At 40.5% G+C, this 17,599-nt stretch overlaps 1 long non-coding RNA gene across 1 annotated transcript; it reads left to right on the top strand.

Annotated features, from left to right (window-relative positions):
- The first annotated feature begins 211 nt into the window (after window positions 1–211).
- LOC149974435 (uncharacterized) lies at window positions 212–6,162 on the top strand. The gene is made up of 2 exons (XR_016489405.1): window positions 212–5,897; window positions 6,000–6,162. It is a non-coding gene; the product is annotated as an uncharacterized LOC149974435 (long non-coding RNA).
- The last annotated feature ends 11,437 nt before the right edge of the window (window positions 6,163–17,599 follow it).

A 17,599-nucleotide genomic window follows, 5' to 3' on the forward strand; every position in this document is an offset into this window, starting at 1 on the left:
ATGGAAGAGTGGCTAGAAGAAAGCCATTTCTTAAAGATATCCATAAAAAGTGTCGTTTAAAGTTTGCCACAAGCCACCTGGGAGACACACCAAACATGTGGAAGAAGGTGCTCTGGTCAGATGAAACCAAAATTGAACTTTTTGGCAACAATGCAAAACGTTATGTTTGGCGTAAAAGCAACACAGCTGAACACACCATCCCCACTGTCAAACATGGTGGTGGCAGCATCATGGTTTGGGCCTGCTTTTCTTCAGCAGGGACAGGGAAGATGGTTAAAATTGATGGGAAGATAGATGGAGCCAAATACAGGACCATTCTGGAAGAAAACCTGATGGAGTCTGCAAAAGACCTGAGACTGGGATGGAGATTTGTCTTCCAACAAGACAATGATCCAAAACATAAAGCAAAATCTACAATGGAATGGTTCAAAAATAAACATATCCAGGTGTTAGAATGGCCAAGTCAAAGTCCAGACCTGAATCCAATCGAGAATCTGTGGAAAGAATTGAAAACTGCTGTTCCGATGATACCCCCGGACAGGGCCAAACAGGAAGGATATAACCCCACCCACTTTGCCAAAGCACACCACTAGAGGGATATCTTCAACCACCAACTTACCATCCTGAGACAAGGCCGAGTATAGCCCACAAAGATCTCCCATATGGCACAACCCAGGGGGGGGGGGCGCCAACCCAGACAGGAAGATCACATCACTTGAGTGGGTTGAGTCACTGACGCACCCCTCTTAGGGACGGCATGAAAGAGCACCAATAAGCCAGTGACTCGGCCCCTGTAATAGGTTTAGCCTCCTTAGATTGAAGAGGTGCTATTGTGTCTTCTTCACCACATTGTCTGTGTGGATGGACCACTTCAGGTTGTCTGGGATGTGCACACCGAGGAACTTAAAGCTTTTCACCCTGTCAACTGCGGCTCTGTCGATGTGGATGGGGGTGTGCTCTCTCTGCTGATCCTGAAGTCCAGGATCAGATCCTTCATTTGTTGATCTTTAAAAAGGAGAGATTATTTTCCTGGCGCCACTCTGCCAGGGCCCTCTCCTTCTCTCTGTATGCTGTCTCTCTATGCTGTTGGTAATCAGGTCTACCACTGTTGTCAGACCCAGGGCACAAGCTTAGTGATGAGCTTGGACGGCGCTATTATGTTGAAGGCTGAGCTGTAGTCAATGAACAGCATTCTTACATAGGTATTCCTCTTGTCCAGATGGGATAGGGTGGTGTGCAGTGTGATGGCAGTTGCGTCATCCCTGGATCTGTTGGGGCGGTATGCAAATTGTAGTGGGTCTAGGGCAGGGCTGTCAAACACATTCCTTGAAGGGCCTCATGTCTGCTGGTTTTTGGTTTTTCCTTTTAATTAAGACTTAAACAACCAGGTGAGGGGAGTTACTTACTAATACATGACCTTAATTCATCAATCAAGTACAAGGGAGGAGCGAAAACCCGCAGACACTCGGCCTCCCCGAGGAATGAGTTTGACACAAGTGGTCTAGGGTGTCTGCTAAGGTGGAGGCGATATGATCCTAAACTAGCCTCTCAAAGCACTTCATGATGACAGAAGTGTATGCTACGGGCCGATAGTCATTTTAATTCAGTTACCTTCACTTTCTTTGGTACGTACAGGAGCAATGGTGGATATCTTGAAGCAGACTGGAATAGGGAGAGATTGAATATGTCCATAAACACTTCAGCCAGCTGGTCTGCACATGCTCTGGGTTTTCCTCGAAGTGGGCGAAGAAGGTGTTTAATTGTCCGGGAGCAAGGCATCGGTGTCCGTGACATGGCTGGCTTACCCTTTATATATATGATTGTCTGGAGTCCCAGCCACATTTGTCTTGTGTCTGAGCCATTGAGTTGCGACTCCACTTTGTCCCTGTCATCATCTTTGCACAAAACATCCATTGAGCTATTCAAATAATTGTTGATGAGGACGATTTTTTCCCCAATCACTCACAGCCAAAGATATTGAAATGTTATCTTCATCCAATGTTTGCCATGTTTTTAGATGACGTTGTTGCTGCTCCCTGTGCGTAGTGCGCATGTGATGTAGAATGGCGCCGGAGAGGATGGCTGACATTTTACATGCTCCTAACCAACTGTGCTATTTTTTTTTTTTTGTGTGTGTGTTGTTTGTAACTTCCTTTTTTACTTATTGTTGCTGGTACCGTCTATTATGTCTGAAAATAACTTCTGGACATCAGAACAGCGATTACTCACCTCGAACTGGAAGAAGCTTTTTCCTTGAACAAGTCCGAATTATATACTGCTTTCTCGGGAACAGGCCCAAATCCCCATCATTTGCGTGAACAAAAGACAAAGAAAAAGGGGGCAGAGGTCAGGCTGCCTTCAGAGAATTTGTAGGCGAGTGAGTAAACACCCACTGCCATCCGTTCTATTGGCCAACGTGCAATCATTGGAAAATTAAATCTATGACATACAATCAAGATTATCCTACCAACAGGACATTAAAAACTGTAATATCTTATGTTTCACTGAGTCGTGGCTGAACGACGACACGGATAATCTAGAGCTGGCGGGATTTCCATGGACCAGCAAAACAGAGAAGCTACGTCTGGTAAGATGAGGGGTGGGGATGTGTGTCTATTTGTCAACAACAGCTGATGCACGTTGTCTAATATTAAAGAAGTCTTGAGGTATTGCTCATCTGATGTAGAGTACCTCATGATAAGCTGTAGAGCACACTATCTACCAAGAGAGTTCTCATTTATATTATTCGTAGCCGTCTATTTACCACCACAAACCAATGCTGGCACTAAGACCGCACTCAACCAACTGTATAAGGCCATAAACAAACAAGAAAATGCTCATCCAGAAGCGGCGCTCCTAGTGGCCGTGGACTTTGATGCAGGCAAACTTAAATCTCTTTTACCTCATTTCTACCAGCATGTCACATGTGCAACCAGAGGAAAAAAACTCTAGACACAGCGATGCATCCAAAACTCGCCCCTGCCCTCCATTTGGCAAATCTGACCATAATTCGATCCTCCTCATTCCTGCTTACAAGCAAAAACTAAAGCAGAAAGTACCAATAACTGGCTCAATTCGGAAGTGGTCAGATGACATGGATGCAAGACTGTTTTGCTAGCACAGACTGAAATATGTTCCCGGATTCATCCAATGGCATTGAGGAGTACACCACCTCAGTCGTCGGTTTCATCAATAAGTGCATCGACAACGTCGTCCCCACAGTGACCGTGCATACATAGCCCAACCAGAAGCCATGGATTACAGGCAACATCCACATCGAGCTAAAGGCTAGAGCTATCGCTTTCAAGTAGCGTGACACTAATCCGGACGCTTATAATAAATTCTACTATGCCCTCAGACGAACAATCAAACAAGCAAAGCATCAATACAGGATTAAGATTGAATCCTACTACACCGGCTCTGACTCTCGTCAGATGTGGCAGGGTTTGAAAACTATTACAGACTACAAAGGGAAACCCAGACACGAGCTGCCCAGTGACGCGAGCCTACCAGACGAGCTAAATGCCTTTTATGCTTGCTTCGAGGCAAACAACACTGAAGCATGCATGAGAACACCAGCTGTGTAACGCTCTTTGTAGCCAATGTGAGCAAGACCTTTAAACAGGTCAACTTTCACAAAGCCACGGGGCCAGACAGATTACCAGGACATGTACTCAAAGCATGCGCGGACCAACTGGCAAGTGTCTTCACTGACATTTTCAACCTCTCCCTGACCTGACCTGTAGTCTCTAATACCTACATGTTTCAAGCAGACCACCATAGTTCCTGTGCCCAAGGAAGCGAAGGTAACCTTCCTAAATGATTACCGCCCTGTAACACTCACGTCGGTAGCCATGAAGTTCTTTAAAAGGCTGATCATGGCTCACATCAACAGCATCCTCCAGGATACACTAGACCCACTCCAATTCGCATACCGACCCAAGAGATCCACAGATGACACAATCTCTATCGCACTCCACACTTCCCTTTCCCACCTGGACAAAAGGAACACCTGTGTGAGAATGCTGTTCATTGACTACAGCTCAGCCTTCAACACCAGTGCCCACGAAGCTCATCACTAAGCTAAGGACCCTGGGACTAAACACCTCCCTCTGCAACTGGATTTTGGACTTACTGATGGGCCACCCCCAGGAAGGCAACAACACATCTGCCACACTGACCCTCAACACAGGGGCCCCTCAGCGGTGTGTCCATAGTCACCTCCTGTACTCCCTATTCACCAAAGACTGTGTGGCCAAACACGACTCCCAACACCATCATTAAGTTTGCTGACGACACAACAGTGGTAGGCCTGATCACAGACAACGATGAGACAGCCTCGTTGGGAGGTCAGAGACCTGGGAGTGTGTTTCCAGGACAACAACCTCTCCCTCAATGTGAGCAAGACAAAGGAACTGATCGTGGACTACAGGAAAACACGGGCCGAACAGGCCCCCATTAACATCGACGGGGCTGTATTGGAGCGGGTCGAGAGTTAAGTTCCTTGGTGTCCACATCACCAACAAACTATCATGGTCCAAACATATCAAGACAGTCGTGAAGAGGGCACGACAACACTTTTCCCCCCTCAGGAGACTGAAAAGATTTGGCATGGGTCCCCAGATCTTCAAAACATTCTACAGCTGCACCATTGAGAGCATCCTGACCGGTTGCATCACCGCCTGAAATGGCAACTGCTCGGCATCTGACCGAAAGGCGCTACAGAGGGTAGTGCATACAGCCCAGTACATTACTGGAGCCAAGCTTCCTGCCATCCAGGACCTACAGTTGAAGTCGGAAGTTTACATACACCTTAGCCAAATATATTTAAACTGCTTCAATATATCCACATAATGTTCCTTCGTCATGATGCCATCTATTTTGTGAAGTGCACCAGTCCCTCCTGCATCAAAGCACCCCACAACATGATGCTGCCACCCCCGTGCTTCACGGATGGAATGGTGTTCTTCGGCTTTCAAGCCTCCCCCTTTTTCCTCCAAACATAACGATGGTCATGAATGGGCTGAACATTTCTATTTTTGTTTCATGAGATCAGAGGACATTTCTCCAAAAAGTAAGATCTTTGTCCCCATGTGCATTTGCAAACCATAGTCTGGCTTTTTATTGGCGGTTTTGGAGCAGTGGCTTCTTCCTTGCTGAGCGGACTTTCAGGTTATGTCAATATAGGACTCGTTTTACTGTGGATATAGATACTTTTGTACCTGTTTCCTCCAGCATCTTCACAAGGTCCTTTGCTGTTGTTCTGGGATTGAGTTGCACATTTCGCACCAAAATACGTTATTCTCTAGAAAACAGAACACTTCTCCTTCCTGAGTGGTATGGCAGGTGCGTGATCCCATGGTGTTTATACTTGCATACTATTGTTTGTACAGATGAACGTGGTACCTTCAGGCATTTGGAAATTGCTCCCAAGGATGAACCAGACTTGTGGAGGTCTACAATTTGTTTTCTGAGGTCTTGGCTGATTTCTTTTGATTTTCCCATGATGCCAAGCAAAGAGGCACTGAGTTTGAAGGTAGGCCTTGAAATACATCCACAGGTACACCTCCATTTGACTCAAATGACATCAATAACCCTATCAGAAGCTTCTAAAGCCATGACATAATTTTCTGGAATTTTTCAAGCTGTTTGAAGGCATAGTTGTCACGAATCCCGTTTCCTGAGTCTGTTTTTTGCCTATGTTCTGTCCTGGAGAGTTTTTCCGGCGTCCTGGAACGCACCCTGTCTGGTTGCCGGGCAATGTAGCCAGTTGGGGTTTCTGATTACCCGCACCTGTATCCCATCAGCTATCTGCACACCTGGTCCTGATCATCATCTCTCCTCTTCATAAGCCCGGACCTGACATCCATTCCCTGCCGGATCGTTAGCCATGAACAGTATGTTGTGCCAGAGTATCAGCCTCAAGTTGAATAGAAGTTGTTTTGTTGTTTGTTACGTATTGCTTGCCTTGAACTTACCTCTGTTTGTTCTGTCTTCAGTTACTCACCCGGATCATTTACCCCATTCCCGCCTGGTCGTCAGAAGATTCCGCTTCCCCATTGGATCCACCTATTTACTCCCATCAACTCATCACCGCTACCCGCTACACCACCTGGATATATCTACCCATTCACTTGTAAATAAATACTCACCTTTTTCCTACTCTCCTTGTCCTGGTCTGCTTCTGGGTTCGACTTTGAAGAATCGTGACAATAGTCATCTTAGTGTTTGATTTGATTTGATTTTATTAGGATCTCTTTTAGTCCCCATTTGGACTAATCTTCCAAGAGTCCTTAACATTAAAATACAATGTATAATACAAACACACTTTCACATATAACATACATAATACACTAGCATAATGACCCAATAATGACTCAATCTAAAAAAATATTGATTCTTCATCTACTATAGTCCCACAACATTTCTATATACTATATTTAAACTTATATATTGAAAGGTTTCTAGTTTGCTCAGTTAATTTATTCAATTTCTTTATTGCTCTAAATCGAAATGTTCTTTTGCCCATTTATTTTTTCTGTCTGGATAACGCATAGATGGTGGACAATCTATTCCTAGTATTTACGGAATGTCTGTCTCTTACCAACTGAATACCATTGTGAATAGAATTTGGCCGTTTTAAATGAGGTATATTATAAAATAAGATAAGCATGTTTTTTTCAATTATCTTGTCGATTGATGACCAACCAACAACACTCCTTCCAAAGCTTGCTGTACCAGTTGAACCGATTGTCTTGCTGCATAAATTGTAGTATCGTCTGCAAATATAGTAGCTTGAGTTTCAACCAAGGCATAGGGAAGGTCGTTGGTGTATATTAAGTAGAGAAGTGGCCCAAGGCAGCTGCCCTGCGATATTCCACAGTTTAACACATTAGGGGAAGAAAATGAACCATTGATATAGGTGGACTGTTTCCTGTCAGAGTAGATATGACTGTACCCAATTCAATGCTACCTCCTTAAAACCATAATGCATTAACTTCTTCGATATAGGGGGCGCTCTTTTAATTTTTGGATGAAAAACATTCCCGTTTTAAACAAGATATTTTGTCACGAAAAGATGCTCGACTATGCATATAATTGACAGCTTTGGAAAGAAAACATTGACGTTTCCGAAACTGCAAAGATATTGTCTGCGAGTGCCACAGAACTGATGTTACAGAAAAAACCCAGATAAAAATACAATCAGGAAGTACCGCATTTTTGAAACCGCCTCATGGCAATGACTCCTTATATGGCTGTGGAGGAGCTAGGAGTCAGCTTACCTTTTCCACAAGGTGTCTGCAGCATTGTGACATATTTGTAGGCATATCATTGGAAGATTGACCCTAAGAGACTACATTTACCAGGTGGTCGCTTGGTGTCCTCCGTTGCAATTATTGCGTAATCTCCAGCTGCAGTACTTTTCCGTTTGCTACTGAGGAGAAACCCAACTGCCACGAAGGATTTATCATCGAATAGATATGTGAAAAACACCTTGAGGATGATTCTAAACAACGTTTGAGCATGTTTCTGTCGATATTATGGAGTTAATTTGGAAAAAAGTTTGGCGTTGTAGTGAATGAATTTTCGTTTTTTTTTCTTAGCCAAAAGTGATGAACAAAACGGAGCGATTTCTCCTACACAAATTATCTTTTTGGAAAAAAATGAACATTTGCTTTCTAACTGAGAGTCTCCTCATTGAAAACATCCGAAGTTCTTCAAAGGTAAATTATTTTATTTGAATGCTTTTCTTGTTTTTGTGAAAATGTTGCCTGCTGAATGCTAGGCTTAATGCTATGCTAGGCTATCAATACTCTTACACAAATGCTTGTGTAGCTTTGGTTGAAAAGCATATTTTGAAAATCTGAGATGACAGTGTTGTTAACAAAAGGCTAAGCTTGTGTTTCAATATATTTATTTCATTTAATTTGCGATTTTCATGAATAGAAAAGGTTGCGTTATGCTAATGCGTTATAGTTGAAGTATTTTTCTGCCGATTTCTCAGCCAAGCAGGATGAACAAACGTGACGTTTTTCGCCTACAAAAATATTATTTTTGGAAGAAAGGAACATTTGCTATCTAACTGGGAGTCTCCTGAGTGAAAGCATCTGAAGTTCTTCAAAGGTAAATTATTTAATTTGGTTGCTTTTCTTATTTTTGTGAAAATGTTGCCTGCTGCCAGCACAGACTAGCAGAGCATTATGCCATGCTAAACTTACACAAATGCTTGTCTAGCGTTGGCTGTACCGCATATTTTGAAAATCTGAGATGACAGTGTTGTTAACAAAAGGCTAAGCTTGTGTTTGAATATATTTATTTCATTTCATTTGCGATTTTCATGAATAGGAAACGTTGCGTTATGGTAATGTAATTGAAGCTATCCGCTCCCGGATACGGGATTGCTCATCGCTAGAGGTTAATTTTGTCAAAATAATTTCATGATCCACTAAATCAAATGCTGCACTGAAATCTAAAAATAGTACACCTACAAACCTGCCATTATCCATAGCATTGAGCCACTGGTCAGTCATGTCAACCAATGCAGTGGTAGTGGAATGTTTTTTGCGATAAGCATGCTGATTGGCTGTAATCAGATCATTCTTTTCCATATACTCCCACATTTGTCTACTCACAATACCCTCCAATATCTTACTGAGTGTAGGGAGTAGACTAATTGGTTGACTATTGGCAGGAGTAATGGGTTCTTTGCAGTCTTTCGGAATAGGACACAGTTTCGCATGTTTCCATACATTTGCAAACAACCCCTTTTCCAGTGACCAATTAAATATGTATCTCAGTGGAACTGCAATCTGGGGAGCAGCACAGCGAAGCAAAAAAAATGTCCATAAAACCATAACCTGTAGATTTACCATCAGGTAATGACTTCAATAGGTTTAACACCTCCTCCACTGACACCGTTTGTAGACTAAAAGAGCAGATCTTATTGCTCATAATATGATTGTCCATTGGACAATAGCTTGTTTGGAAGAATTTATGTCTACATTGTTGCTTAGTAATTTAATTTTCTGTGTAAAAAAATCTGCAAAATGATTGGCAATATCAACTGGTTTTGTTATTATTCTCCCGTCAACCTCCACACTAGATGGGCATGATGAGATAGATGTACCAAGTAAGCCCTTAACTGTGTTCCATACCTTAGAATCATTTTTACAATCAATAAAAGCATTGTTGTAAAATAACTTTTTTCCCTTCGATTCAATTTAACTGCATAATTACGTAATGTTCTATAATTCTGTTCATCAATTTCAAATTTTGACTTGGCTGCTAAGACTTTTGCCATATTTATTTGAGAAAAAGCCTCACCCAGTTCATCATCAATCCATGGAGATGGACGGGCACCAACTGTTCTCTTTCTTATAGGGGCATGATGGTCCATTACCTCAGTGAGCAAATCAATAAAACATTCTGTAGCGTGATTTAAATCATCCTCTAGATAAATCAGCTCCCAGGGTACAGCAGCTAAATAATTTAGAAATAACTCATGATTAAATGTTTTAACATTTCTTTTGACCACAATCCTAGGGGGTTTCTTTGGAACCTTGGTGTTCATGGTTATGGTCACAATATTATGGTCTGTCCAGCCCACTGGCATTGATCTGGCTTTTAAGCATTGCAATGGTATATTACAGAAAATCAGATCAATGCATGTGTCTGAACGATGACCCAACTTAATTGAAGATCTAGTAGTATCATTAACCATTTGTTTCAAACCACAGTTCTTAGCATATCTCATCAATTTTGTTCTATTCGAATTATTGTGATCCTTCCAATTTATATTAAAATCCCCCAAGATATCTCAACCATCTCTGTTGGTATCTGTAGACTGGTCAAACCCAGTACATAAGTCATCCAGATAGGACACCTTAGAGCTAGGAGATCTATACACACATCCTACCAATATGGGTGCCTGGTGAGGTAGATGTACTTGAGCCCATAGTGCCTCTATTTGACCTACATTAAGGTCATCCCTCCTCTTAAAAGGTATAGGATTCTGAATATACAGTGCAACACCCCCACCATTCCTGTTCCTGTCCCTTCTCAGTAGACTATATCCTTGAATGTTCATTTGCCCATCATTTACAGATGCATCTAAATGCGTTTCAGTCAAAGCCAAAATATGAATATTATTTATGTTGACCAAGTTAAAAAACTCATGTATTTTGTTAGGAAGGCTACATACATACACCTGAGCTATATGCAGCCCTTTCCTTATCAAGTGGAGATCAATATAGAATGCATTTCTTATAGTTGAAGTTGTCATGATACACTACAACACACACTCAGTTTTAAACATTAAATTAAAATAACCAGGGAGTTACTCTAGAGTCCTGATACAGTTGCCCGTTGATATAAAGTTTATCCATCACCATCGTTGATTCAGGCAACGCTTTTCCTTCATGATGGGATATTTTTTTTCTCCTTTCATTGATCTCGGTAGGGAAGTGATCATTCATTCCAAAATCAGTGTTTCTGAGTTCGCTCCCCATGTTCTTCGTCATTTCCTTTTGCTTAAATTTATCAAAACATGCAATAATAGCCCGTGGCCTATTTCCAGAGGCCTTACCTATTCTATGGACTCTGGAGAAAGTGGCATTGCGCACAACATCGGTGGGCAGTTTTAGTTGAGTTGACATAAGAAATGTATGTAAACTTCTGACCCACTGGAATTGTGATACATTGAATCACAATTGAAGTGAAATGATCTGTCTGTAAACAAATTGTTGGAAAAATTACTTGTGTCATGCACATAGTAGATGTCCTAACTGAGTTGCCAAAACTATAGATTGTTAACAAGAAATGTGTTGTGTGTTTGAAAAACAAGTTTTAATGACTCCAACCTAAGTGTATGTAAACTTATGCTTCAACTGTACATTAAGTTATTTCATTGGGTCTTTCTCCATTCTGATTGTTTTATGCAGAAATTGATAAATTATTTTTGGTTGAAGTTGAATTGTCAACTTCAACCAAAAATAACTTATCAATTTCTGCATTTCCTGCACTCATTTGAGGTCATTTCCACACTGCCACGAGGGCTGCACGATATCGGAAAACAATCTAGGCCTTATTTTTAACTAAATGTTTCAATTGCAAGTTGACTTGCAATTTAGAACACTTGGGTGAACTGTTGGAATCATGGAAATAGATTGATTGTCGTAATTTAGTTATCATTAGAAAGATTGGTATACCGCCATCGAGCTGTAGACCTAAGAGCGCATCTTATTTATTCCTAATACCGTAACTTATTCTTGATCTCCACAACTACGTCAAATGTCTTCCACAGATCTGACTTCCCCTTTCTCTTCTGAACAACCAGTAAATATTCACCCGGTTCGAGTTTCTTTTTCACATCCTCCAGCATCCATTTTGCTGTCGACATTACTGTATTCGGAGTATGTTATAACCAATTTATTGAGGTGATTGTGATATTCTATAGGTCAGGCCATATTGGTCACATGAATGCGATACTTACATGTTTCACTTAAAGAGAGCAAGGGTTGAGGGAATAGGGAATGTTTTTCCTAAACAAATTAAAGATTTTGGTAGCAGAACTTTTCAGTCAGAAGCAAGTAAGAAACTAAATGTCTAAAATGATGTTGCAGCTTCAAAACAGACAGCGCAATAAACCCTGTGGTGCCTTTTTGCTACAGTAGGGAGGAGAGCGAAACAACGTTTGCCAGTCACACAGGCACTCGCTGTCTTTGTTTTTTAGCACAATGTGACCATCTGACTCTTTTTTTTTGTAATTTGTGTATCTTAATTATTTAATCAAACAGTGTGCTTAAAGCGTCAGACAAACTCAGTGCATATGTGGTTGATTTTATTCAAACACATAGGATGTCTGTCTATATATGGAAAAATACATGTAAACATTTTGACTAATTGATTGGTCGAAAGAACAGGACGACTCTCGGTAGACCAAGATTTTTTTTAGTCAGGGAATGCCCAAGTATCGTGATAATATTGTATCTTGAGGTCCCTGGCATTTCCCAGCCCGTGTGTGCGTGTGTGTGCTGTATGTTATGGTAAGTGGATGTGCTTCTCTAAACACATGGTAACACACAAATCCCCTGTCCCTGTTTGTTTCTAAAGGAGTGCCATTTCCATCCCATTCATTCAGCCAAACAGAGAAATAAGTCAGAGAGAGGGTGTGTGTCATCTATAGAGGAATACATGACTCTGGGCACTCCAATCCTAACTTCCCCAGGAGGACTGCTTTGAGCACGTATTCATATTCAAATACATCTGAAAACACAAACATAAGGGGAAATAGCATATCCTAGCTAGCCGGATATGACACTGAGTTTAATAGGTGGGATGACAGTTTCAGTATGTTCCACAAGGACAGCTATTTTTACTGCCAATATTTTTTTTCAAAGGATAGTCACTGGAGGCATTGTGTTCGATTCCTGTGTATCCCCACCCACAGGATGATGCACTTCCTGTTCTGTGTGACCACTGACCAATAACCTGTAATAAATTATTCTCCTTATCTGCATGGAAATGACCATTGCACTGCCAAGGTGGTTCAGAGTGTTGGGCCAGTAATCAACAGGTTGCTGGTTCCAATCCCAGAGTCGACTTGGTAAAAAATCCATCTTTGCAAGGCACTTAACCTTAATTTATCCTGTAAGTCACTCTGGAAAAGAGCGTCTGCTAAATGACTCAAATGTAAAAAAAATAATAATAATTAAACTCCTAGCAGTGTTGCTTTACTCAGAACATATCAAATATGAGGTATTTCTAAAGATAGGCTCACCTATATTTTTTGATACTACCAACTCTAATCCTAGTCTAAATGCAAATTGAGCCTTACAGCAGCGCATACAATGATCAGCTAATGAGATTTTATGTAACTCTAATAACATTTTAAGTTGATAAGATTTAGAGATGTTAAGGGTTAACCGTTAGTCGATTAGCCACAGAAAAGAAATTTGACATGTCATGCTAACCAGTCTGTAGGTTGACTTGCATAATTTAATGGTATTCAACAGCTAAGCTAGCAACTGAAAAAATGTCTACTAGTTTTCATATCAACTTTCTTTTGTTGTTCAGAAACCAAAGGCACAATCCTAGTCATATTAACAACTCATCCTAGATGCTTCAAATTGACATTTTCCCTCTTTCTTAAGTTTCTAACGGAGATGTTCACCTCTGTCACATGAAATGGTTTGCGTAAGGTACTTCTTTTAGAACAGTGCTTTCCCACAAATTCATTACCGTAGTTGCATGTTCAATAATACGAGAGGCTTGCTATTGTCACATGTTTTTTAAGCGCTTAATGAAAAATGTCCGCTCGTTCCATGCACAGTATTTCATTTTCTGTTGGTCACATCATTTTTGTGTTTGGAACTAATTTAACCGTTTGTTAACCAGTTGGTTAGTTGACAACAAAATTGACCAACATTTGTATACATAATAAGATTAGCTATACATCAACTTAATAGGTTGGTCATTCTTAGTCTAAACTCATAACTCAGGGGTTTTCAAGCAGGGGTCTGCGGAGGTACTGCAGGGGGACCACAAATATATATATTTGAAAATAAAATAAATGGAAAATATATATTTTTAATTTAAACTGTTTATGAATATCGCTAGCAGCAATATGAGACACATTTTGAATGACATACCTACAGTAGAAAATAGGAGAATATCTTTTGTAATGATGTCAACTTTATTTCACAACTCCTAATATTGAGCAAATTACCCTAATTTGTATTTGCATTTATTATGGATCCCCATTAGCTGCTAACAAGGCAGCAGCTACTCTTCCTGGTGTCCAGCAAAATTAAGTCAGTTTATACAATATTAAAAACATTACAATAAAGACATCCACAGACTGTGTGCCCTCAGGCCCCCACTACCACATATATACAGTACAACATCTATGTGTATGTTACCGTGTGTGTGTATGCTTGTGTCTGTGCCTAGGTTTGTGTTGCTTCACAGTCCCCACTGTTCCGTAAGGTGTTTTTTTTTACCTGTTATGGCTGCAATTCCGATACCGGGATCGATATGACAACTACCAGTGAAAATAGAGTCCACCAAAATTCAAACCACAGAAATCTCATAATTACAATTCCTAAAACAGACATGTGTCTTATATCATTTTAAATCTATTTTCATTGTTAATCCCACCAAAGTGTCCGATTTCAAATAGGCTTTTCAACGAAAGCACTACAAACGATTATGTTAGGTCTCCATCAAACCACATAAGCACAGCCATTTTCCAGCAAAATATAGCCTTCACAAAAACCAGAAATAATTCAAGGTTAGTGATTTATTTTATCTTTATCTTCATCAGATGACACTCATAGGACTTCATGTTACACAATACATGCATGTTTTTGTTTGATAAAGTTCATATTTATATAAAAAAAATCTGAGTTTACATTGGCGCGTTAGATTCACTAGTTCCAAAAACATCAAGTGATTTTGCATAGCCACATCATTCAACAGAAATACTCATCATAAATGTAGATGATAATATACACGTGGAATGATAGATATTACCTCTCCTTAATGCAACCGCTGTGTCAGATTTCAATTTTTTTTTACGGAAAAAGAAATGCATGCAATAATCTGAGACGGCGCTCAATTTAAAAACACCACAGCTGCAAAGATGGCGTCAACATAAACAAGAAATTACATGATAAATATTCCCTTACCTTTGATGATCTACATCAGAAACCACTCCAGGAATCCCAGGTACACAATAAATGTTTGTTTTGTTCGAAAATGTTTGTTATGTCCAAACACCTTCTTTTGTATGGTATACATATCCAAACGCTAATTCTGGACAAAAACTTCAAAAAGTGATATTACCGGTCGAAGAAACATTTCAAACTAAGTACAGAATCAATCATTGGGATGTTTTTAACATATAGCTTCAATAAAGTTCCAACCGGAGTACTCCTTCTTGTCTTCGTGAGCAATGGAACGCAAGTGACTATCATGAGGAAAAAGTGGGATCACAAAATGGCTGCTTGATGGACAGCTGATATATTCTGCTCTCATTCACTCCCACAACAGCATAGAAGCCTCATTATAATTTCTATTGATGGTTGACATCTAGTGGAACCCCTAGGCAGTGCAACATCATTCATATCTCAAGGGGATTTCATTGGGGACTCTGGTGAATACATACAAGCTCAGATTTTTGACTTCCTGTTTTTATTTCAACTCAGGATTTTGCCTGCCATTATGAGTTCTGTTATACTCACAGACATCATTCAAACAGTTTTAGAAACTTCAGAGTGTTTTCTATCCAATACTAATAATAATATGCACATTTTAGCAACTATGACTGAGGAGCAGGCCGTTTGAAATGGGCACCTTTTCATCCAAGCTACTCAATACTGCCCCTGCAGCCATAAAAAGTTAATCTGTTTTTTTAAATCTAAGTTTACTCATTGAAGCTAATTACTTACTGGAGTATCTGACAGTGGTCGCATTCCCATGCTCAGACGTTGCATGCATCAACCATTGGTTTTGTGCCACATAATCAACTGTGCCGTCAGGCATCAGATTGCTATAACATGATGTGATTAGCTAAAATATCAAGATTTGACATATGCCAGCAACGCTTGGGCAGAGGAACGCGGCCATAGGCTTTGAAAAAGCACCCTTGAGTGCCGCTGGCTGCTGGTAAGCTTTCTTGACGTAATACATAAAAAAATTGTACCAATACATGGCTAGCCTTTGTTTAACCAAATAAACGTTTGCTATTAGCGAAAAGGTGTTTGGAGTTACCTTTCTATTGAATAGGCTTTGTTTGAGTTTACTCTCTTAATTGTAATGTGGGGAGGTAAAATAATGAAATAAACTATTGACCATATCTATTCATTTTCAAATGTTGATTACTTCTTCTTGCCATTCACCTGATGATAAGACAAGGCATGTGAAAAAAAATATGTTTTATTAACATACACTGAGTGTACAAAACATTAGGACCACCTTCCAAATATTGAGTTGCACCTCTTTACCCTCAGAACAGCCTCAATTCGTCGGTGAAGGGATCCTACAAGGTGTTGAAAGTGTTGCACAGGGATGCTGGCCCATGTTGACTCAATGCTTCCCACAGTTGTGTCAAGTTATCTCAATGTCCTTTGGGTTGTGGACCATTCTTTATACACACGGGAAACTGTTGAGCGTGAAAAACCCAGCAGTGTTTGCAGTTCTTGACACTCTCAAACCAGTGCGCCTGGCACCTACTACCATATATAAGGGATTATAGCATTCACCTGGATTTACCTGCTCAGTCTGTCATGGAAAGAGCAGGTGTTCCTAATGTTATGTACACTCAGTGTATGATGGGGGTCCCTGGGTCGCCGCGTTTGTCTGGGCAGTGGTCCCTGGACAAGAAAAGGTTGAAGACACACATGAAGACTGCCTCTCTGAGACATACTGAAGTATTATGTCATATTGATGCAGTATGTCAGATACAGTATGTCAGCTACAGTGTGGAATGTCTCTCCTCAGTCCAGAACTTCTTTGCTATTTCCTGTCATTCATGTTGTCCTTGACTACATGTAATACGCTACAGGGTTATCGCTCCAAGCCTTCATTTACTAAATTTCCATTGCCATCGTCCATCTATTTACAGGGGTAATGCTTCATCTTTTCCATTACCGAGTCAGAAAAAACACTTAAAGAAGTCTCCAGAAGTACAGCTAGACTGATTATGGCAATGGTCACCAGTACAGTGATTGTTGTAGTGAAGTCACAAGTTTTGTACTGTATCTCTTAGGCAAAGCTATAACTTTCTTCATGAGAAAAAATGTACACTAGTCTAACACTATTTAATAGGTCACACAATATGTCTTGGTATTTTGACAGTGCTTATCTGTGATTGTGAGTTAGCCTATAAATATAGTTAACGTATAGGCTACTTCATATAATTCTTTGTAGATGCGTGACTCCTTCAAAGCACTTTACCCTTCACTATAAGCTCAATTTAGGGTCAACTGTCTCAGTATTGCTTGATACAATATAGAGCCTTTTCTCTAGATTAGCGATAGGAAACACTTCGGTGTAGATCAAGAGGACCACTGTGTACCATAGGCTAATTACTTTTACAACTGTAATGTATTGTGTTCATTGTTCATCAGTAAGCCCTAATGCAATTTGAGTTTTTAGACTCTTGCCACAGTTTTTTAAGATAATCCAGTAACTTTAAGTATTTTCTAACCATTAACCTCCCTCATAGAATTTAATAAAAAGTATATGTTTGAAGAAAACCACCACGAAAAATGACAGGCGGCCTGTATACTTTTAGTTACACTAAATATTTATTTATTGAAAACAATCAATGGCAAAGGAATATTGGGGCACTTCCTCGTCTCTTCTATGCTCTTCTCTGCTTCACCTACTCAGTCATCCTTCTCCTCTTTGGTTGCCTCTTCCAAGACCACCTCCTTCTGCTCCTTCATCTCCTCCAAGCACCTGCACCTCCTCATGCTCCAGGCTGCCATACTGCTCATGGTACCCCTGGACGAGCCCCTGTGTGCCTCTTCCTCCACCTCCTTTGTGTGTTCCACCTTCCAGCGCAGACTCTCCAGGTGGCCTGCAGCTACTGGGC

The sequence above is a fragment of the Oncorhynchus mykiss genome, chromosome 20, assembly GCF_057628025.1.
Source record: "Oncorhynchus mykiss isolate SJ-2025 chromosome 20, ASM5762802v1, whole genome shotgun sequence".
Lineage (NCBI taxonomy): Eukaryota > Metazoa > Chordata > Actinopteri > Salmoniformes > Salmonidae > Oncorhynchus > Oncorhynchus mykiss.